Source organism: Mastigoproctus giganteus, chromosome 14 (assembly GCF_048544385.1).
Source record: "Mastigoproctus giganteus isolate SK-2022 chromosome 14, ASM4854438v1, whole genome shotgun sequence".
Classification (NCBI taxonomy): domain Eukaryota; kingdom Metazoa; phylum Arthropoda; class Arachnida; order Uropygi; family Thelyphonidae; genus Mastigoproctus; species Mastigoproctus giganteus.
In genome coordinates, this window is record NC_143588.1 from 63,417,568 (window position 1) to 63,441,443 (window position 23,876).

The window sequence follows — 23,876 nt, forward strand, 5'->3', positions numbered from 1 at the left end:
TCGGTGTTTCTAAGACTATTGTTCTTTTGAACTAGCCATCCATTACTCTTTATCTTCTTGCTTCAAAAGTTTTAAAATACACGGCAGCAAGCCAAATTATTTTAATTGCTGAAATGAGTCGTGGAACAAAGGTTCCTTTTCACACGTTCATCCAGTCTGCTTATGTTCCCTAAGAAAATCGTGATTTCAAAAATTCATATCTAATGTTAAAAAAGTTTCTTCCCTTCTTATCCAATTCACGACACTTGGAGTACTTAGGTTCGTTAATCTCTGGTTAGTATTACCATAAACAAAGTTTTGTCCAGCAGCATCGTAAATTCATATAAGTTAGGAAGGCACTTGGAGATAGGTTCACTACCGCAGTAAGTGAACTACGTAACTAAAAGACATATAACGGTGACAAGTATGTAGACCGAAAGAGTTACAATTCGTGTAAAAAAAGTGCACAGACCACATCTGACAACTAACCTGCACGAACTTCTTATAACAGGTTCTTACAGCAGAATTACTCATAATTATTACGAGTCATCCCTCATTTACATCCATCAATTCTGTTTCCTACATTCAGTATGCCATGGTTATTTTCTAACATTGTTATGAAAGTTAGGGAGGGTTTTTTTTTTTTTTTTTTTTTTTTTTGAAACTGTACTACTCCGGAATTTGTGCTTCCAAATTTATAATTAGTACTAATATTAATTGGCCAAACTATGCAAGGCGGTGAATTTCTCTCTAAGCAATAATTTTTCTCTGGTTCAGCATACGGCAGCGTATTTAGAGTAGGTTTCCTCCAATATTAAATCGAATTGAACTTTAGTGTAAACTTAATTCGCATATTTTCGATTGTAACTACATTTGAATTTTATTATTAATACTGGAAAACAAAGTTCAACACAAATATTAAAAATTAATATTAATTTTTAACATTAAAGTTAAACGTTGCTTTGTGAATAGTAAAATGAGTTGTATCTACTGTACCTTTTTTTTCCCCCCTGAATGGTAGTATCTCTTATAAATAAAATATGCTTTCAAAACGACAGTGTTTTATAGAATATTTAAATATTCTATAAAAGAAGATATTTCTGCTTTTATAGAATATCTAAATATAATTTCATTATTTATTGTTGATATTAAAATCATATTTAAGTAAAATAAAGCAGAAATTACTATTTCTGTAAAAATACCGGACAATATCTTTTCTACGCCCCATCTTTCGTGGCAGAAACCCATGCTTCTTCAATCACAGCTAGTATACCTTCTGTATAATTTTTCAATTAATAATGTATAACCCCCTCCTTTAGCACGAATCACTTTGAATGAATTCAGTAGGGATTCAACTGTACCCCTTAAATAGTTTATATTAATATAAAGTCATTCTGAAGCAGTCGAGCCAGCTCGTAATTTATTCTGGTTTCGTGGATTTTGTTGTTTTCGCTATCCTTTCAAGATATCCCATACATTCTCTACAGGATTTAAATCTGGTGACTTGCCTGCCTAGTTTAAATGCCCTACGACCCTCTCATATTCCTTGCGCAAGTTTAAAATAGTAGAGGCCCTGTGAACTGGACCTTTGTCATCCTGGAATACAGGATTATTGAAATCATGAGGTTCTATCAGATGTTCATCAAAAGGCACGACCTGATCATTCAGAATATTTGTATAGCCGGGCTGATTCATCCTGGTTGTTATTTCAAGTAGGGGACCTAGTTCATAATAGTTAAAACAACCCCGGAGCAACGCGGACCCCATCCCCACCACCACCTTGCGCACAGTCTGGATGAAATGCCTCTTTTGCTTTTCCTGCGAACTCGGCGACCAACATCATTAATTAGAGTATCGAGAAAATTTGGGTTCGTTTTCCAGTCTTCGACAATCCAGTGTTTATGCCTTGTGATCCCTTTAACTTTTTTTTTTTTTTTTTTTTTTTTACGCGCAGCTGTTAACATTGGTCTTTTTTTTTTTTATGCAACTAATTTTCGCGTGTTTTTCCATGTTATGCAACTATTTCCGCGGTGTTCTTCAGAATTTCGTTGATGAGGTCCTTGGGTAAATGTTTGCAGCAGGTCTTGTCTTGTTTGAAATCGTGTTTTGTGTACTAGACGCGTTATTCATCGCCAATTACTATTACTTAACACAGTTTGCCCCTGATTTCTGCTTGATTTCGACTCACACCATTCCTTAAAAACTTATTACTTTTCTTTCTAAAACGCCAGCAAATTTAGCTACTTCTTTTAACAGGATGTCCCACTCTTTTCACATTGTTTACCCACCAAGTGTCATCACTTCTCTTTTCTACTCACTATCATATTTTCAGCGCTCCATCTTTCCTGGTGAAAACCATTCAGTCATAGCTGGTATACCTGTAAATAAAGAACCTTACAGAACTGAAATTATACTATAATTTCAGTTCTGTAAGCAAAAAAGTGATACACGTGTTCCATATGTTATTTTCTCTTACTAACCACAAGTGACTGATTTTTGTCCTGTATATGTAAGTTTCTTGAATTAGCTGAGAAATGGAAGCTATAACACTAGAATGCGCAAAGTTTTGAATCGCAATAGTTGCAAATGACTTGGGAGTAACTTCAGCTTTTTTGAAGCTTTCAGAAAAGCTGCAGACAAGCTGCTAGGACTAGTAATAGGGGTTGTCTAAATGATGTACAGGAATTTTACAAGTAGACACAGATTATTTTTTCCATTATATAAAACAATGGTTAGCCACAGCTTGCATATTGCATGCAGGTTTGGAAATCCCATTCATTTTAGGCTTTTGATTTGTTGGGAAGAGTACAGAGAAGGACGAGGTTAGCTAACAGCACGAAGGGATATTCTTATACTAGCGGTTTGAGTTTTGTAAGTTGCAATGTTTGGAAACCACGCATCTGCGGGACGACCTGATTAAGGTGTTGAAGTCGTTATACAGGATAGGTAAACTAAACGCTGAGGGCAGCGCGCTCATAACACTTGTACATAATCAGGCGCGTTCGATTTTTCGTAAATTAATTGGATTTTTCAATTTTTTGCGATTAAAAGAAGTTATAAGTAATTAATAATAGTTAATTTCTAAATAATTAATTAATAATATATAACAATGGTTCTTTTCACTTCACTTCACGTTCTTTATAACGTAATATTCATTCACTGTTTTGTAGTGTTCATATTTCTTCCCGGATTGTAATAAAAATATAAACAATGCAATAACTATAAAATGATTAATCAATAAGCAAAATTGTAATAATTCATGACGTATACGTTAAAAAAAAAACTGCGTGTGTACCCTGTACGCACGAAAGAGGTTTTATGTGAAAACATCTTTCACGAAAATCAGAACCGTTTTAAAATTCGAACAAATCTAGAACGAAAGTCATGAACAGAGTCACGAAGTCAATGTTCGGCCCGTTGGCGATATATGTACGGCGAAGTCTTTGTTATCCAACGGTCAAGTTATGATACAACGATTGTCTAAATTTCTCCTAACAGTGATATACAGGATATAATTGACTTCATTCATTCATTTCGTTTTACTGCTGTACTCAATTCAAGGTGCATCGCTGTTAAAGAAAGATTATATAAAATACCCATGATCATGAGCGGCGATTTCAACGTTGACTGGAAGAAAGTAAACCGTTCATTACTTTCCTGCAAGAAACGTTCGATCTCACAATAAACACTAATCGCTCAATTTCCACTACAAGATCGGGTACATCAATCGACCCTATTTTTAAGAGGTTTTTAGATACGTTGCAGTCGCAAGTGTACGTCTCTTACTTCAGTTATCATAAATCCATTGTATCTTGTCTTCCAGCTGAAATTATGGAAATTTGTGGATGATGAATAAAATTTTTACAACACAAAAGCTCTTATTTCGTAACCAAGATATACAAATCAAAACACCTAAAATAAATGCGAAGATTAGTAACCTTAACGGAAATGACGTCATATAACGCCATTTCCTCTGGCCCGTTGGTAACCTTGGCGGAAATGACGTCGCCTGATGTCATATCCTCGTCGCAAACTCGTGACAAATTGGTTTTACTACAGTCCGAAATTTAGTGCCGCCAAAGACGTTTTCGCATTAAAAAAAAAAAAAAAAAAAAAAAAACATGCAGAAAGCAACTACTTTCGTATACGCCTGTGTGCTGAGATTTTATTTATTTTTTTCTAATTCGTATATTTCCCATTTTCGTTGTTCTAGTTACCGCAATGCAACAGATGGTATCCAGCGCTTCAAATACAGTATATGGATAATCTCTGTGATATATACAAAAATAATAATAAATAAATAATTTTATTTATTGTTTGTCCGATTATAATGAAATTTTGGACGGCTTCTCTTCCTTAAAAGAGCCAAATATAAAATTACGTAAAAGTATGTCACACAGGGAGTCGAGTTATTTTCATACGAACAGACGGACGGACGTTGTTAAGAGTAGCTTTTTAAAATGCGCTCACAAATGCTTACACGTTTGCGAATGAGCTTAAAAACACTCCTTTTCAACACTTTTAGATAATGACCGCTTTGAACTAACACTACACGTCAAGAGATAAGTCAGTGAGTCTATGCAACTGCACTTCTCTCCTTAAGCCATCCTCTATGACAGTACCATGGTTTCGCCACTTGTCACTCGTTTGGAGAGGCCTGGGTTCCATTCCCGTCGATGAGTGGAAGACTTTCTAAAGGTCACTTCAGTCGGCGCTGTCGTTAGCCGTGGGTGTAACGCCCCCATCTCGAGTTATTCCGGGTTTTTCAGCCCGCAAAACACGCAGTTCGCCAGTGAATACACATATAATGCACAAAGGAGCAATATAGTATAAATCAATGATGCTCCTAAAAACCAAAAACAAAATTTCCATAAGCCAGTCGTGCTTGACGGAACAGACACTATATTAATAATGCTGTGAACGGAGACAGTGGTTTCAAGAACAGTGGAAACGTGTAGTATGAGCCGTCGGCCCCTTTCATACTTTTTACTGGATGCATATGGTTACTCAAGGAAGCCACACGACATAACAAATCTGGGAGAGCATTGTGTCTCTTCTGCAGTGGGCCATGTTTTCGTAGTATATAGTATTGGTTCGTTCATCATCTTTGAGAGATCCCTGTAAACTCCCGGGTATATCTAAGTATTGTTGTGACCAGGGTCTTTCTGTATTGTTGACGTTGTGCCCAGACGGCAATGGAATGTTCCAGGACGATGGGACAAGAATTTTGCAGGGATGATAAAAAGAGCAGTCCCCGAATTTTAACTTAATCAAAGCTCTACGAGGTCGTTTGGAAAAAAAATTACTCTGACAGGAATTAGGACTGCTCTGTCGTCGCCACGATAAAACAACAACTTTTTACTTCATTTTCTAATATTTTGATGGACAGTGTATACCTCCTTGCTTTTACAATAAGCTTGCCAATTAAGTATATCTCTCTTTAGGTTTCGATTTTTAAAAAAATGTGAAAAGAAAGAACTTGCTGGTAACATAATTAAGGCATTGAAAAGCCAGCAGTGATCTAAATACTTTTGCACCGGATATTTTTTTATGGAAATTTGGTGCACTTATATTTCGAATTGTGTGTGAAGTACTAGTGTGGATTTTTATTCAAGAATGCGCAGTTGTAACGTAGGTCTGTCGAGGGATTTTAATTCCTCGATAGGTCATAAAATTGAGGAAGAAAAATGGTGTCATACATGTGCTTATTTTTAAGTCATCCTAGATTACATACAGTACAGCTTGTGAAATATTCATAAACGAGCAGTATCCATAAAGCAAATTTCACATAAAAGGTCTTCGATTTTCATATGGAAATATAATACGTAATAATAACAAAATCCAAAATTGCAGTGTGGAATTCTTATTTTTGCAACAGAAATTGTTGAACTGTCAAATATTTTTCTTTCTTTCTTGAATAGTTTACGCAAGCACATAAAAATTCTGTACAACAAATAAAATACTTTATTTTAACTGGAAAAGTATTTTTGCGTGATAAATAGTGTCATCATTAGACTTTTAGCATATAGTAATGTTGCGTGGTTTGAGGATACGACAATTGTACATCTGCGTGTTTGCATTTGTCTAAGTAAATATCTCACTAAATACGTTGCGTGCAAGTTTGGAATAATAAATAAAAAAGTGGGAAAAACAGCTTTTTCTTGTATCCTAAGAATACCCTAAAACTTGCCTGCTATTAATTTATTCTCGTTCGTGACATCTTACTTGCATATGAGGTGAAGGTATGCTATTAATGACGATGGTGGTTCTTATCACGCAAAACTACGAGTATTTTTCCATGAAATGCCATCGCGATTTAATTCTCCAAAGTTGCCATATTTATTCTGATTTAGCTTAATTGCATGTGATGAATAACAATAGGATAATATCCTGCTGAATTGCAAAGCCTGCACTCAAAGCAGAAAGTCTCCAAGTACTGATGGCCTGCATTTCCCTTCGTCTAGGTTATTGTGTCAGATTACTGTGGGAAAAGATACTGTCAGTTGATATATAATGCTTAGGGAGTACATGACGGAATAAAATAATAATGTTTGCTCACCATACATTGTGATTGATCATTTGCAATTTGGTTCATCGTGCAATTTAGAAGTTTTCCCATTGGTTTCTCATACCATTAATACTCATTAAGAACAATAATGGAAAAATTGTTCATCGCACACCAAGAAATAAATTTCCTTCCCGTTGTTCATATGCCTTGAAATTTTGTATTAAATATAAAGCGTTGGCCTAATTATGGCTTCTCAGACGTATAAAATCCAAAATGAAACCTAATTACAAAGCTATGATTATTAGGAATACATTTCGATACTCCTAATCACTATTTGTATGGTATAATGGCTCCCATGATTTTTTAATTTCATTGATTTATGGATATTTTACATAAAGTTTCGTAATATCCAAGCTGTAATGCGATTAAAAATGAGATTTAACAAATATAAACAGATTTAAGTAATTACACTTGACATAAGATGCCAGTTCAGTAGTAATGAATTTAAGTTTAAATGCAGCCTGACAAGTGGGATTAGTTCTTAAATTTAATACGTGTTTCTGAAAAAGTAGTCGGAACTTGCCGCTTTTTTAAGGAGTTCATTAAGTCAAAGACAGTAAAATTACTGTCGAGGTGTTAAACTATCTCGGTGCCCAGCAAAACTGCAAGGCAGTAATACTTTCAAAGTGCATCTTCTTTGCTAAACAAAATAATATAAAAATAGCAAGTTGGTTTGGAAGCTGCCATTAAGGCTAACAGTTTAACCCTTGGTAAGCTTATTCGGACAAAGAAGCACTGCCCTATGGAAATTTGTGGGGTGATCACGATACAGTGTTTTCTCGAAAACACAAACGACGATTTATTTTATCCAATTACGCTTGACATAAGATGCCAGTGGAAATGAGTATGCGGCAGTCGTCATTCCAACTATCCGACTTCTGTTCTTTGCTAAAATTTCTAATTTTCCAGATGCGGAATACCACGCTAGTCTAAATAAAGAACATGGAATTTGCGATGGAATTTTCTTATTGGAATTGGAATTTTCTTATTTTTGCAACAGAAATTGTTGGACCGTCAAATATTTCTTTCTTTCTTGAATAGTTTACGCAAGCACATAAAAATTCTGTACAACAAATGAAATATTTTATTTTTATAATACAGTTTTTTTTTTTTTTTTTTTGCGTGATAAATAGTGTCATCTTTAGACTTTTAGCATACAGTAATGTTGCGTGGTTTGAAGGATACGACGATTGTACTTCTGCGTGTTTGCATTCGTCTAAGTAAATATCTCACTAAATACGTTGCGTGCAAGAACGTTGGCTTTATCCTGAAAACATACCAAGGGTATAATATATCCACATCACACAATCAAGCCTGAAGTTGTAATAGACCTTTATTAAATAATTAGGATAAATTAATAAAAATAATAAAAACTGTATAAATGTTTAGAAGATTTTAGAGCATATCAGAGCCTCTGAATTAATATGGACTTTGAAGTAGATATTTTTAAATTGATATTCCAAATTTTGTTGTAGCATTGATTGAAAACCACTTATTGATAAATTAAAATACTGTAATAATTAATTATAGTTTAGCAAACCTTGTTAACCTCATGGTATGAAATGCTTTAGTACACAAAAGCCTTTTCAAAATTAGGAGAATTACAAAGTGTAACAATCCAATTTGATCTTTTCGCCAGTCCATCTTATGTGAATATTTAAGACAACGGTAACGGTGTCTTTAGATTTTTATTCCTTGCAGTCTATAATTGATTACAAAAAAACTTTAACGGAACACTGTACGGAAATTAGCTACTGTCCACTTATTTAAACGTAAGCAATTTATCACTTGTAATTGCGGAATATTATTAAGTCGATTTGTTGTTTTTCCCATTTCTTCATCTTTTTTTTCCTTCATTATCGCAGAGCATTTTAAAAACCATTTGAAGTCCCGTAGAGCCATAATTGGACTGGACCCAAGTAAGGCTAATTTAATTATATAATCGAAAGCATGAAAGAGTGTGTGGGAGCACACCAGGTGGTAATTCTTCTTTGCCTATTTACAAAGGCAATTTAACAGTGTTTTAATGACACGTCTTTTAATCAAACTCCTAGGAACATGTGTGAAAAAAAGGTAAAAAATTACTATATTTATGAGGTCGATGAAATTTTTTTTTTTCAATTTGACATTAAATTTAAGAAAAATTGTAGTTTTCCTTTTTTACTTTCTTGTCATAAAATTAGAAAATGTTGGTTGACAGGCTCTGAAAATTGCGCTGCAATAGTACAAAGTTTGTGTTGTGTGAAGTCATGCGGTGGGATGCAAAAAATTTGATAGAGGTTGATTACATGATAGAGGCTGTCTGTCATGCACTTGTTTATGATAAAAATCATGAATAAGTCTTCAAAATGGTTGCTATCGCAATGCATACACAAACACACATCACAAATTGGCAAGAGAGGCTTTACCCGCTCCGTCCTCCGAATGTCTAGTAAAAGCTGTGCTGCGCTTCCGGTGTTGGTTGCACACGTTTGTTTCGGTTTGCATTTCAGTGTATACACAAGGCCACTGGATATATCATTATGTGCTGCGTATCCATGCCACATCCTCCCTTCCTCTATCCAATCTTACTTTTGTAGAAAGTGCTATTTGAGCGACGTGGAACATTGCTTCCCATCAGATGTATTTTCCTATATGAGCCACATATGTGGGCGCATGTGACCAACGGAACATCATCCAGAAGTTTAGCTAGTGTCGTGCGGGTAGGTATTCCCTACCTAGGATTACAATACACTCGCACTGATAAAGAATTGCTTTCGTTATCTTTTGTACCTCATATCGTAGCATATATTTGTATGTACAGTAGAACTCGGTAATTTCGATTAATAGGGTGAAAGGATAATCCGAATTATCGAATAATAATATATAAATATTTATCAAGTCAAAGCTTATGAAAACAAATAAATTTAGTCAAAATCCAGCAGTATATGCTAATTTAGATGGTATTAAGTAAAGGAAATATTCTGTTGAGTATCTTATACTCAACAGAATATTTCCGTTTTACCAAGTGTTGCCGTTTCATAACGTCGCTCTTCATTTCACTTAAACCGTGAAAATATTTTTCGAACTACGTATGAGAATTAGCAAATTTTGCCTTCGTGTCATTTAACTTTTTCTTCTTAACTTCCAGATCCCTTCCCCCAGCTACTGTACTTGTTTCTTCTTCCACCATCATATGATATCCAGCGACATCCCCCAAATTAATATATTCTTTTCGCTACTATTGTACAACATATTTTAAAACTCTTCAATTTTGATTAAATTTAAATCAAAAAGAACATTTTCATAAATTAATAGCCTTTTCTATGCACTTACTATAATAATCTGCTTTACTTCATTGAAACTTGGGCAGCCAGCTCAGTTGAAAATAGCACTTTATTTTAACGCTCTTCAGTTATTTCTTTCGATACAATTTTCTGCTCAGTATGACTCCCTGGCCCATACGTTGTATGAATATTGGGAGGTAAAGGACAGGCACTTGATTTGCCCCGTCTCTTGATAAAATTTCAACCGAAGAATATACAAGTGTATTGTCTAGTGATAACAGTGCCTCAATATTTCCATTTGCATTTCAATTTTCCTTTTGAATGATCTTAGTTTTTTTTTGGCAAAGTGATTGTGAAACCATCATTATGTTCGGAACTGTGTCATTAAATTCTCGTTTATAAAAATCTTCGTTTTGCATAAATAAAATGCATACTTAGAAAAGAAGGCAGTCAAAGTATTCAGATTTTACTATACAGTATCTAGAAATTTTATTTCTAGAGCATAACATTTCTAAAGCAGACCTTGTCATTTCTTTCTTGAAATCATCCCTTAAAACCTGAAGCGTCAAAATGATGGACATACAAACGAAGTTGACATTAAGAATTAAGAATTCAGTGCAACTACTGTACACAAAACTCATTCCATTCATTACCCACTGTTGGAAGCCATTGTTAAAAGCTAGGTACTTAATTTTCTCTAGACAGCTAGCAATTCAGCTTTTGTAATACTTGAGAAAAGCCTGCTATTGTGACATACAGCAATCAATAAACGAGCACAAATTATTAACAAAAGTCTATTATTATATTTCCAGGCTTCTTACCGTATTACTATAATTATAGTAATACTGGAAGGGTACGGTATAGCCAGGGCGTGCAGATCGTTTACTGGGTCCTTAGCGAAGCAACCGATTTGTACTTTTGCGAACCCCTCTCTGCCTTCTACTAGATGAAGCAAGCGAAACATAGGGTATTAAAACGTTTACTGTGATGAATTTTAGTTAGGTTATGCTGTTGTTATTACAAGTGGTGATGGTGGGTATTCTGCTCGCCCGAAAAGTAGGTCCATAATCGTGGGAATTTTATAGAGACTTCTGCTTTGGTTTTTCGTTGATTGCCCGCGCATGTATATACGGCTTTGTTCAGGAGCCGTTTTGCCTTGAGAGAGATAAACTCTGGAATAACTAATGGAAAAAGCTCCACACCTCCGCTTGAGACCAGCTAACTGAAACTTGAGTGAAAAAGGCTTCAAATTCCTGCAATCTAATTAGCAACTTGAACCCCGACCTTTCCAAACGGATGCTGAGTGAGTATGCCACTAAACTGACACGGAAGTCCTGTTACTAGCATTACTGTTATAATAAAAACGAACCTTGGCCATCAGATCATTTTTCTCTTGTTTTGAAGTAAATGAGATAGCCAGACGCTTATATCTGAAATCAGATTTTAGTAGCAACTTACTAGAGAAACGCTAGTTACACACAGCGGGAGAGCATTTTTTGAATGCTTTTTCAGTTTTTAATCTGTTTTTCCTTTCTTTTCAGGCGCCTCTCTTTTTCGGAAAGGGGGGGGGAAATCCTTCCATGTGGGTGGTCACTTTTGACTGAAAGCGTAAGTTTTCCTTTCGGTATTCTGCTTTTGTTGACAAACCGACGTTTCGTGATATCTATTTGAAACAGTACACCCAACACACTAACGGGAGTCGCATCAGCACACGCGATTTTAATACCAACATAAAAATATCCAAAAAATTTGAACATTGCGTTGTTTGTATTCATGGTGAAACGATGTATTGTTGGGAATTGTCAATTCAAAACAATTCAAACTAGATGTCGGATGTCAAAAAATTCTTCTGAATGCATGACTTTACGCACAACTTTTGAGTATTGGCAATAAAAACAGAAGAAAAATATTCGTGCTTGTTTGATGGTTTAAAGTATTAAAAAGAAACACACAATTCGTGGCAAAATGCGAAAATAATGGACCCCCCCCAGTTTTCAAATTCAAATTTTATTAAAATTTGTCCCCCCCCCCTTTTTTTTTTTACTAGTCTAACAATTCTATTTCTAACAAAACAATTTCATTCTATCCGTCCGCATGCAATAACTGTACTCCAGGAAGACAGTTTTCGATGAAATTTTGTATATGAATTTTTTAGAAAGATTTGTTGAGCCATTTCCAAATTTCATTAAAATGAGATGAACAGAATTAAATTCATTATTTTTTCTGTAAAATTTCGAATGTTTATGCATAAATGTATGTTTCGGATGTTTTTTTGTTATTTGACAAGAAAATGTCACATTAATACTAAATTCTCAGCATATGTTCTCCCTGCCACTGGGAAGGTTTTATGATCAGTTTCGATTTTACAGTACCTCTTTACAGAAACTTTCATTATTTTCGGGTGTTCGAGCATTACTCGAAAAGGAAAAGGTTAGAACTAAATTTTCATCACGTTTTGTTGGTGTCTGTGACTTTCATGGACTAGTTCCGATTCCCAAGTTCCCACTCCTTACAAAAAAAAAAAAAATATATATATATATATATATATATATTTTTTTTTTTTTTTTTCATTTAATTGTAACATTTAATTTTAAAATTTAATACGAAATACAACTAGACTGTCTGAGTTTGTAATGAACTATCAAAATTCAGGTTATCAGTTTGTGTTACAATTATTTTGGTTGGCAAGATTTAGTAATGCAAAATTCATTGCCTTTTATAAGCCAAGAGTTGCATCTTTTAATGTAATCTTACGTCAATGAATATTATAAAGAAAATAATGAATATTGTAAAAGGCAGATAAGTTTATAGAATTCTAATTTGCTTTGATCAATTGTTGAAGTAAATGAACTATCCTTATTTCATTATTTATTATAAATGACTATTTCAACTTTACATGCGAAATCATTAATATATTCGAAAGATAGTTATTCATTTGCCTTTTCATACGAACACTTTCTCAGTTTTAGAAAATATATTCAGCTTTCCGCTGTGAGCACGTGGAACACAAAATGGAAATGTAACGAAGAATTTCACATAAAATGTCATTTATCCTTTGTAATATAACTGCAATAGAGACTCGTTTCTCTCTCTCTCTCTCTCTCTCTCTCTCTCTCTCTCTCTCAGGCATTTTCTTGCAGCATTAACTGCGGACCCGCACGCATATTCTTTTTATGTAGATGACATAGTAGCGATTTATACCTATGTTTCCGTACCTTTTAAAAAGCCGAGAAGGTATTTAAGTGGTGGCGTAAAATATTATCATGAATACTTGGAACGCTAATCAAGTCTCCTTTATAACCTTGCTTTACTAGATGTGCAACATTGGAATCTGATACCTTATTAGATTATATTATTTCTTTCTCATTTTCCAGAAGTACAGAATCGTTCCTTACTTTCTGTCAAACCATTTCACATGAGATTTATACTACTGATATATTTTAATGTAACTAACATTACGGTTATTTTCCGAACGGTGGAGTGGCAAAGCGCAGGTGGCAGTCATTTTATTAAGGACTTAAAGAGCAGATGTCTACGAGTTTTTCTTGCGCTATAAGTAAGATGAAGAATAATTGTAAAAGTATGTGTGTTGGGGGGACGATCACTGAAAATTCAGTAAATATTATTGATAACGAGCCATATGTTGCAATCGTTGATCACACCACACAATAACATACTGACATTCATTCTCCCGATTCTAGCATAACAATCACTAAAGAAAGTCAGTTGTAATGAAAATGTTGCAGTTGTGGAGATTAATGATCAGAACCAGTTTCAAAATCTCTTGCAGAATTTCTTTAAAATTATTTAACATTTTCAATTAATACATCTAGGGAGGATTACAGATATTCTTATAGAGAATAGCTGTATAAAGCATTGATATGCATATCCCCTACCCCACCACCAGTGCTCAAAAAACCGATATCTTCTTGATATCGACTTTTTTGGAGGGCTTCATCTGATGGCTCTTAGAGCAGCTGCCTTTATTTATTTATTTTTTTTTTTTGTCATCTGTAAATAAGATCGTTGATTTAGTTATCTTCCTAATGCAGGTTATTTACTGAAAACTGCATTATTTCCTTAAGCATCATCAGTATTTTCATCCTGTTATAGAAGGGATGTAAATATTTTCATATTTACTTCCTTTCTATAGCATCTAATTAATCTGAGAATTGAACAGCATTTAGTTTGTACACGGTTGTATAATTAAAAAGCATCATTTTGATAGCCTGCTGATATAAAACGACTAATCGTACATGCCACGATTTACGAGGGATTTCCGAAAAGTAAGGTAAAAAATTTTCTCTCGATGATGTTTAATAATACGAAGTTGAAATTACACACCAAGAAATAAGTGAACATGCACTACTTCTCCACAGGGTCTCCAATTTTATTGATGCACTTGTCCAACGATGGATCAGTTTATCAATACCAGTACTGAAGAAGTCCGTGCCCACAAGCAATAACCAATATCGCACCGCCTGATGAACTTCCTCATCGCTTTCGTGAAAGGTGTTTTTTCAGAGGGCCGAACAAATGGAAGTCTGAAGGCGATAAGCCTGGGCTGTAGGCAGGATGTCACAGAGTTTCCAACGAGTGGTGTGGGCAGTGTGTGAAGTTGCGTTGTCGTGCAGCAGAATCGCGCCGCTTGTCAGGAGTCCTGGTCGTTTGCGTAGAATGTTGGCTTTCAGTTTTTCCAACGTCGCAAAGTAAAGCTGTGCATTGATTGTTCCTTCCTTCGGCAAGAAATCCACCAACAGAACGCCTTGGCGATCCCAGAACACTGTGGCCATGACTATTCGGACACTGGGAAATATCAAAATTTCCCAGTGTCCGAAATTTTTGCCTGTTTTTAAATTTTTCGCACAGGAGATTGTGGATGTGTCCAGGTCATGGAGTCTTGTTTGCTCTTCGGGATAAAGTGATGAATCCACGTTTCGTCTGCTGTGACTATGCGAGCGAGAAAATACTCTCATTCGTCGCTATATCGCAACAGGTTCTCCAGACACATTCCCATGCATTTTGCTTTGCACTCCTCTCTGACAATTGTCTGGGCACCCAGCGGCAGCACACCTTTCGAAAACCAAGGACATCGTGAACAGTCGACTTACTCACGTTCACTATTTGTGCAATTTCACGCAGTTTCGCTCGCTTGTTTTCAAGAACGATGCCCTTAATGCGCGAAATGTTTCTTCTGTCTTGCTCGATGAAGGCCTGCCCGCTCGATGTCGATCTTCAATGTCAACACGGCCCGCTTTAAATTCATTGCACCAAAAACACACCTGCTTTTTTGTCATCACCTTTTCGCCATACACAGCAACCAGTCCACGGTGAATGTCACTTGGTGAAGACCCTTTTGCTTGCAAAAAGCGAATAACTTTACGAACACCTGTTTTGGACTACACTCACACGGTAGCCGCCATTTTGCAACTGGAATCTGCTGTGCGGCGACAGACCGCAACACTGCACTGGCGGTCTTTTTGAACGTTATTAACAGGTCTATCTGTCCACCGCGTTTCATCTTATTCCCTTTCATCATTATTAAGAAAAAAAATGTGTTACCTTACATTTCGGAAACCCCTCGTAGAATAATCTTATAGTCAGGCAGTGTGGGAAGCAAACCCGTAAGGGAAAATAGTTCTGTAAAGTGCCACTAGAAAAAATACGCTGTTTATTGCGTACAGCTGAACAGCCCTGCAAGGGTTTGTTAAGTTATCAAACGGTATCCATATCACACATTAATATTCATCAAATTGCTCAGTGAGTTCTCTATGATTAAGTAAGAAACACATTTCGCTGTCGTTCTTGACATTTCCTTTGGAATGCTTCCAACACCCTGTAATGCTGTATTTTAAGTCTAAGTCGGTTCATTAAGATGGCAAGCATTTAGAAACAGACAGTAATTATGCAATCTTGAGAAAAAGATCACGAAACAGCTGCGTTGTCACTGGATGAATATAGTATCCTATGGTGCTCCATCTCAAGGGATATAGTATCCTATGGGGCTCCATCTCCATCTCAAGGGCATAACTTTTTTATGCTCTTGAAGGTTATTCCTTAGCTGTCCTCTTCCCTCTCATCCTGCATAATTCGTGGTACCGATCGCTTACATAAGCAGTGTGTTTCTTATACCAACGGTTTGTTGTTGGGAAGAGTGAATACATTGCGGATTGTAGCGTGAATGCATCGCGGACTGGCTAGTGAATGACCCTGACCTGCCTTTAGAAATTCTCTGTACTATTAACTACAGCCTGAATTGAAGATGCTTGCAATAATTCTTCTAGTCTCCGGATTTGAACCCAGACCTCTGATTTATAACCATCAGATCATGATTACCAAAAACTGAGAAATTGGTCCTGCATAATTCAGCCATTTAATGGAAATTATGATGAAGTCAAACAACTCACAAGCTTGTACGGCCTTGTGGTAATAAATCATATTGCTCTATAAGACACCTTTAAACGTATAGGAGATTCCAAGAGAATGTCAACGTTTTTGGAGAAATTAGTTCACCACGTGAAAGAACATTATCATCCGTGGAAATAATTCAGGGTTTATGCTCACCGAAACACCTATCATAGGGTTTAAGGGTTTCATCCCTATATGCTGCTTCTTCAAAGGTCTTTGAAGAACCACCCTATGTCGCCACTGCAATAAATTTTTTTATGCGTTGTTGTTTTTTAGCCATGCCTTGAAAGGGGAATTGGGATTTAGCTACTAATACTTGCGCCAGATATAATCCACGATACCGTAATAAGGCCGTACCATAGAATTGTGGATTATTACTTCTGCTGCAAGATGGTAGTATTAGCTTTTACGGAGTTCTCACTTAGTGGTAAAAATCGGTAACAGGCTTAAAGAAACGACCAGTCAGCCATTTTGTTGTGAAGTGTTGTGTTGGTGACGCCTTATATAATTTAGAAATAAATATATGTTGTGTTGTTTTTTTTTTCACTTATTTTCTTTTATCCAATGGTTAATTATTTCACTGTTTCCGATTTCCTAGAAGCACATCTGCATTTTTGGAATGCGTTGTTTTGAAAAAGAGGAGAAATCCCAATTGTGAAACTGAAATTCCTTTGGCTGATGATGGCAGCTGAGAATCTGAAGAAATAAGATTGTTTTAGTTGGAGATGCACGAGATGATTTCATTGATTGAACAAAAGCTCATTAGGTGAGTAAGGAGTGTTATTTGATATACAGTATTATGCTGAAACCATTTGCAGAAGTGCTACTTTTTTTCTTTATGCTTCCAGTTCATTATTCAGGGTGAATTGGAATCGAGAAATATACGTTAAAAAAAAAAACAATGAACTATATAATGTCCAATTTTATTATATAATATAAATCATAACGGTCACAAAATAATTACCATACGAAAAGCTGTGGGATGCCCTTCTGATGGTAGATATTGTATGAAATAAATATATATATTGAGTGACCACTTAAATAGGCACACATAGCCTTTTCACTAAATGGAGTGCTCCTTTATTAAAAACATCATGTGTTCGTACCACAAAATATAAAGCAGGTGGGCAGATACGCAGTTATGGTGTATGTTCCAGCCATGCCACGTGTTATCTGGAAACTGTTTCCGACCAGGCACATCTTTTCATGTCTGTGGCGTATCCATCTACGAATGCGTTCTTCCAACAGGAGAATGCGTATGTCACAACGCCAGAACTGGTTCCAGAAAAATTAGAGTGAATACAGGGTACTTTGGTGGCCTCCCCCAAGTATAGATCTCAGTTCAATTGAGCACCTGTAGGATGAGGCGGAAACGAGCTCTTCGGAGTAAAGAGCAGCAACCAACCAATTTGCAATAATTGTGGGAAGAAATAGAGTCAGCATTTTCTAGAATTCCTGTGTTACACTTTCAGTATCACGTTGAGTCCATACCACGAAGAATCCAGGGCTCTACTGCGAGCTAAAGGGAGGGACCTACTCGCTATTATGTAACTGTATAGGGACGGTCCCAGGATTTTCTAAAGGGGTGGTCTCGGGGCTAGAGCAGTTTTCTGAGGAATCATTAAAAGCTGAAATCATCAATGTCCAGCTCATTTTGATCATGGGGGGGTGGCTATTTCCCCTTTAGACATTACTTGATGCCGTCCCGTAGCTATACCTTATAAAGTGGCTGCACTGTGTATAATAAATATAAAGGCTTCGTCTCTGTGTGTCATCTAACGGAGGTTGGCAAATGTCTCTCTGTCTCTGGTAGCTCTGAACATATATGTTTGTTGTTTGGTTTTTAGGAGCATTAGCAACTAAGGCCATATTGCTCCAGGGATATGTGGTGGTCATTCCCTGATCTTTCCGCATCCTCCATATTTGTTGGTCACGGGCTCGAACTTCGGTCTAATCAAGAAGCGTGTGCTACGCACTGCTGCTCCTGCACACCTGGCTACGGAGGCGCCCTGAACATATAAACTTTACAACTGTTAAAATTGCGCGTTATGAAAAATGGCCGATACGCCAGGGAACTTTCAAAACAACTAATCACTTAATGGAAATTAAACACATTTTTTTATTATAAGGTAATTATGTTCTTAAAGATTCTTTCCTATTGAGTTTTGCAGAGAGGAGGGGGGGGGTAAGATATTTCCACTACGCTGCTGGATGATATCACCCCTTTTAAATGCAATACAGTCTCTATTATACCCATAAAGTATATTATGAGTATGTGCAGATTTCTCGCACGCTGTTTTATCTACTGACCTATTCAATAACTAGCCTATGAATTCTCACCGAAATGTCTTTCCTGTGAACTGTAGGATGATATGCTTGTATAGCCGGCTGTTGGTTATTACCTGATTCTATTACGGTCATGTAAGAGAGAGATTAAAGCAAATATTTACCTTATTAATAGCAGTAATGCACAGTTTATTTTGCTTAAACAGGAGTTTTCGTTCTTTTCATGGACATTCCATTAGATAAGCAAACAGTGGTGTGATGCACGATATATGTGCTAAGCAACTGTCTGCGATGATCTCCAATGAAGGTGTTGCAAAAAAGGCTCTGTTTCTTTCTCTTCTCCATTCAATAAACACAAGCACAAGTCATATTATCCACATTGCCTTCTTCGCTGTCTTGAATGTAAGTATATTGACATCTATAAAACGGGTTGCACTCGAAGCTTTTAGGATTACAATCTTGTTCTCTGGACTGGCATTGTACGATATCCGTTTCAGCGATTAAAAATTTAGGAAAACTAGAAAATTGCATTCTTCCATTTTTTATTATTCCTTTATTTGTTATAAGCTTTCTCTGAATATCTGAGGTGTGATCAAAAAGTTCGGGGACTGAGTTGTATCTTGAAATTGCGACGTTGTAGTGAGTTTCGACTTGGTGCAATATGTTCATTAAATCCCATCGAAACATATTAAGGCATGAACCACCCGCTTATCCACAGTCGGTCTGAATTAGCACGCGTTGAATAGAAGATTTTTATGTTTCGTCACATTTTAAAATGAGTGATTTTACTGATCAGAAAATTTGCATTAAATTTTTTAAATTTTATTTCAAGTTAGGGAAAGTGCAATAGAAATCCACAAAGTGTTAATATAGTTTTCAGTGGAGCTGTTATATGTTTTTCGTAAACTTTTCAGTAGTTTGCAAGGTTTGGAAGAGGACTGCTTGTCTATAGAAGATGATCTTCACTCTGGCCGCCTTCGACTTCAAAAGCCAATGATTCAGTCGCCCGTGTTTGCGATCTGATCAGTAGTGATGAACATTTAACTATCCGCGAAGTTGCTAGTGAAATTGATATATCTTATGGAACATGTCAGTCAATTTTAACAAAAGATTTGGAAATTCGACGCGTTTCAGTCAACTTTGTACCTCGCTTCCTCAATAATATAATCACAGAGTAGCGATTTCTGTCATGTGAGGATATTCGTCAATGTGCCTGATCCATACTTGACCACTGCTTTGCTGCTTCTTCCATCATTACTAGCGACGAATTGTAGGCGTATGGCTGTGACGCGGAAATAAATACCCGGTCTTCTCAATGGAATTCTCCGTCTTCTACAACCCCCCCCCCCCCCAAAAAAAAAACCCAACCTCAATCACTGTGCAGATCATGCTTATCGCATTTTTTGATTATGAATTACAATTTGTGTATCTGTTGTGAATGGTCAATTAGTGAACCAGGAATATTGCAAAACAGTTCTACGACGATCGGCGATTGCGTGATGCTTTTCGAAGAAATGAGGCGGAAAAGTGGGCTACTGGGAAGCCCACATTTCTGACTATTAAAAAATAAATAACAGTACGTGTTTCTGTTGTTGTTCATTTCTCTTATTAAAAATAAACGACCTAGTTCGGAAAGGATATTATGCAGTGGTTCTTAAAACATAGATTTTGAAGGGAAAACACTATTACCATATGGAATTCAACTATACTATCAATGAGCAAAATAGAGTAACAATTATGAATAATCTAGGAATCACTTTTCAAGCAATGTAATCTTCAATAAACACGCACATAACCTCAAAACAAGTACACAAAAAATGGCTTTATGAAACGTTACTTCTCCCTTACACGGTCCAAACACTTACTCTAACTATATGCTACAACAGTGCTCCCTATTCTCGAATTCTCTTTCCCAATGTGCTTTTCAAACTCACCCAGTCTAATCGATAAAAATTGAAAAAAGTAAAAATCAGAATCTTAAAATATACATTACGTCAAGATGGTATATTCCATTTCAGTAGTAACTATTATTCCTCATACTTAGAAAAATACAATATGAAACTGCTTTCAAAATGTAGACAAGTACAACGTTTAAAATTTATTTATAAAATTCTCAACAGTTAATGCAACAACCTCACTCTCCTAAAGGAGATTCACTTTAGAGTATCGAATAAATGAACTCAGCAATTCCTCGTTTGATATTGATTTCAGAATTAACTACCTCAAATACAGTCCATACTATATCTTTTAGACAATTATCCTAAGCTAATTTTAAATAGGTTAAATTTACGTAACTGTATCGAAATTTCCATTGCTACTCTTTTTCTTTCTTTTTTTTCTGATTTGTCAGATTTTAATTGGTTTATACCATATATTTTAATATAGCACTGTATTTGGTTTTGAACATATCTTTATTTTGTTAATTGACTGACTCGTGCTTATTTTGCTGTTTAAACTGTTAAATTACAACATTTTCACTTTTGTTCTTAAACGCAATTATTTTACTTCTTTGTGCATCTTGATGAATTTTTATCATCTTATAATTACGTGGTTCCACATTTTTATATTTTTCGTAATATATTTGTTATTGCTATATCATGCAAGTCTAAAATAAAATTGCACATTTTGTTGAGCAACTGGCTGTTATGTTTGATGTAATAAATGAATACATAAATTATAAAATTTAATTTATTGAATCATTTAGGAGTACAAACCCTCTTCGATAACTTTCAGCACTAAAACACAGGAGTGATTCCAAAAGGAAGAAAACGCTTTCAGATGTTCATGAAACACTGACTATTCATATAATAGTAAATTCCCAAACAGCAAACGATAAACTTTTATTTTATTTTATTTATTTATTTATTTTTTTTTTTTGTAATCTCTGCTGAAAATGTTATTTCTACCAAGACCACTAGGGGAAACATGTTGTCAAAGTGGCTTCTCCAGGGGAAAAACATTCTGTGTCATCCAGTTTTCGAAGATAAGTTCGGTGACGTGTTTAAAAATGACTTGCCACAAATGTCAGTCACTTGAAAATGGGTGTAAGCAGTTTGAAAAATAAAAAAATAATAATAAAAATAATGCTGTACTGTAAATTCCGGGTCGCCTCCGCGGTATTTATAAAACAATTCGGTGAGAGGTCAGAGGTATTTCATCGAAGCCCGAAAAAATCCACTTTCAGATGTAGCTGCGAATTGAATATGCTTCAAATAACAGGCTGACATATTGTCCGGATTTGTTTACTTTCGAAAGCTTATAAGTTTCTCTTATTACAGGTGTTCAAACCGAACAACAAACGTAAGTGATGCAAGTTTTACAGTGACTTTGAAGGGAAAATAGAAGATGGAGTGGCAGTACGATATGTTGTCAGTGACTCTAGCAGGAAAATCATCTGTTACAACTTTCCAGTGCGAGGCACTGAAACCCCTACCCCTCATCAGGTTATCAAAACGTGTTTTGGCCCTTTTTTGTCTTTTTATGGAAAAGACAACGGCTATTTTCCTGGTTATGCCCCAACTAAAAATGAATATTTCCTCTGATTTCATCTTTGACCAAGACGGCGCGACTATGTTTCAATAACACAGTCCGACAGTGGAAGGGACGAGGTATCGAAAGTAAAATATAGTTCTCCTGGCCTCTCAATTCTCCGCACTTAACACCATGTGGCATTATTTTGTGAGGTAAGAAAAGGATACCTTGTTTGTGCTGCCACTGCTAACAGACGGCCCTCTGTGGCAGTACACTGATTTCGCCATGGTCGTTCTTTTGGAAAAGTCTATATTCGATTTAAGTCAGAGGCTGCAGGAATTCTTAAAAGCCTTTTCACTCGGGGCTATACTTGCCGATCTGAGGGGGGGGATGTATTATTTTCCCCGTGACTTATTACAGGTGTTTCACCCTACACCAAATGCAAATTAGCCTGTGAGCACAAATTTACTCAGACGTAATACGTGGAGTACACTATGGCTTTAGATGCTGCATTCGCGTGTAGCACAGTGGTTATAATATCACGATCTTTCCACACTGCGTGAAAAATTCCCTGTTTGAATCCCGTCCATGGCACGGGGAATTTTTCCACAACAGGGATGAGTTAGTTAGAGGTAGAGACCACATGGGATTTTTTTTTTACATCAATGCTGCAGATAGTATCCAAGGTTAGGAGAAGCATATGCAATACATTTAAGTTGTTATACTGACATCGAGTGATACATTTTAAAAATGTAAGCCTTAAACTTGTAGAAATCAGCTAAAATGATAAAAATATTAGGCAAATGACGCAAGGAAGCAAGCTAATCAGCCAAAAAGGAAAAAAAAACCCTACTCATCTGTCCATACCCCCTGATAATCTGTCTAATCCTTCCTTAAATTTATGCAAACTACCCACTTCCACAACACCAGATGGTGGTTTGCTTCTTTCTCCCAATTGTTAACTCCCAATTGATATTATTCTTGGATTACTGCTTTCCATATGCAATACTTGCATTTAGCAATGCAAGAATGCATTTACCATTTATTTTTTCACTGTCTAATTTTTCTAGACCTTGTTGCAGTAGTACCCTTGATTTCCTATCATAAACCTCCAGGTAAAACTTCGTATCATTTGTAAACTGACATTAAACTTGATTTATTTTCATTAGTAGCGTTAATAAATATTGGAAACAGTGAAGGATCCAGCACTACATCTTGACGAACTCCCTAGTAGCATTAGTCAAAGAAAAGCAGTACCCAGTAATGACTCTCTGCCTTCTGCTACCCAAACATCACTTATTCCAAAGTAGTTGCTTCTAATGCCACACTGCTCCAATCTGTATAGCAATCTTTCCTCTACAATTGCATCAAATATTTTTCTGGAATCAGTTACATGATGTCAAAATTATTATTATTATTTTTGCATCCAGTTCCTTTGATACTGTGTCATAGGTTTCAATCAGACTGGTCAGACAAGATTGCCTCTTAAAAAATCCATGCTGTGACTGCAGTATAACTGCGTTGCTGTAAAGATGATCAGTGACGCTGTTATTTTTCGGGGAATAGAAGTCAAGCTTATAGGTATATAATTATTCACTTTTTCCACTTATCTCTTAGTTATCACAAAATCATTCAACTCCCGGCTATAAGTTAGTATACTTCTGGTATACCCATCCCTAAACACTTCTCATGTGTGAATGTATATGCAGTATTTATTCAGATTGTCAGCAACCAGAACAGAATCATCGATAGTTATGATATTCATGTCTAGTGGACCAATTCCTTTCTTTCTCCTGTTAACATAAGTAAAGAACTCCTTGCTCCTTTTCTTCGCATTCCTAGCCAAAGACTTCTCGTAATCTTCCTTAGCCTACCTAACTCTCTTTGTAACTTGATTG

General features: G+C 35.9%; 1 protein-coding gene across 3 annotated transcripts in view; it reads right to left on the reverse strand.

The window, feature by feature from the left end:
- Positions 1-23,876, reverse strand: part of LOC150075170 (glutamate-gated chloride channel-like) — a 498,225-nt gene that overhangs the window by 402,164 nt on the left and 72,185 nt on the right. The gene's annotated exons all lie outside the window — the stretch shown is intronic.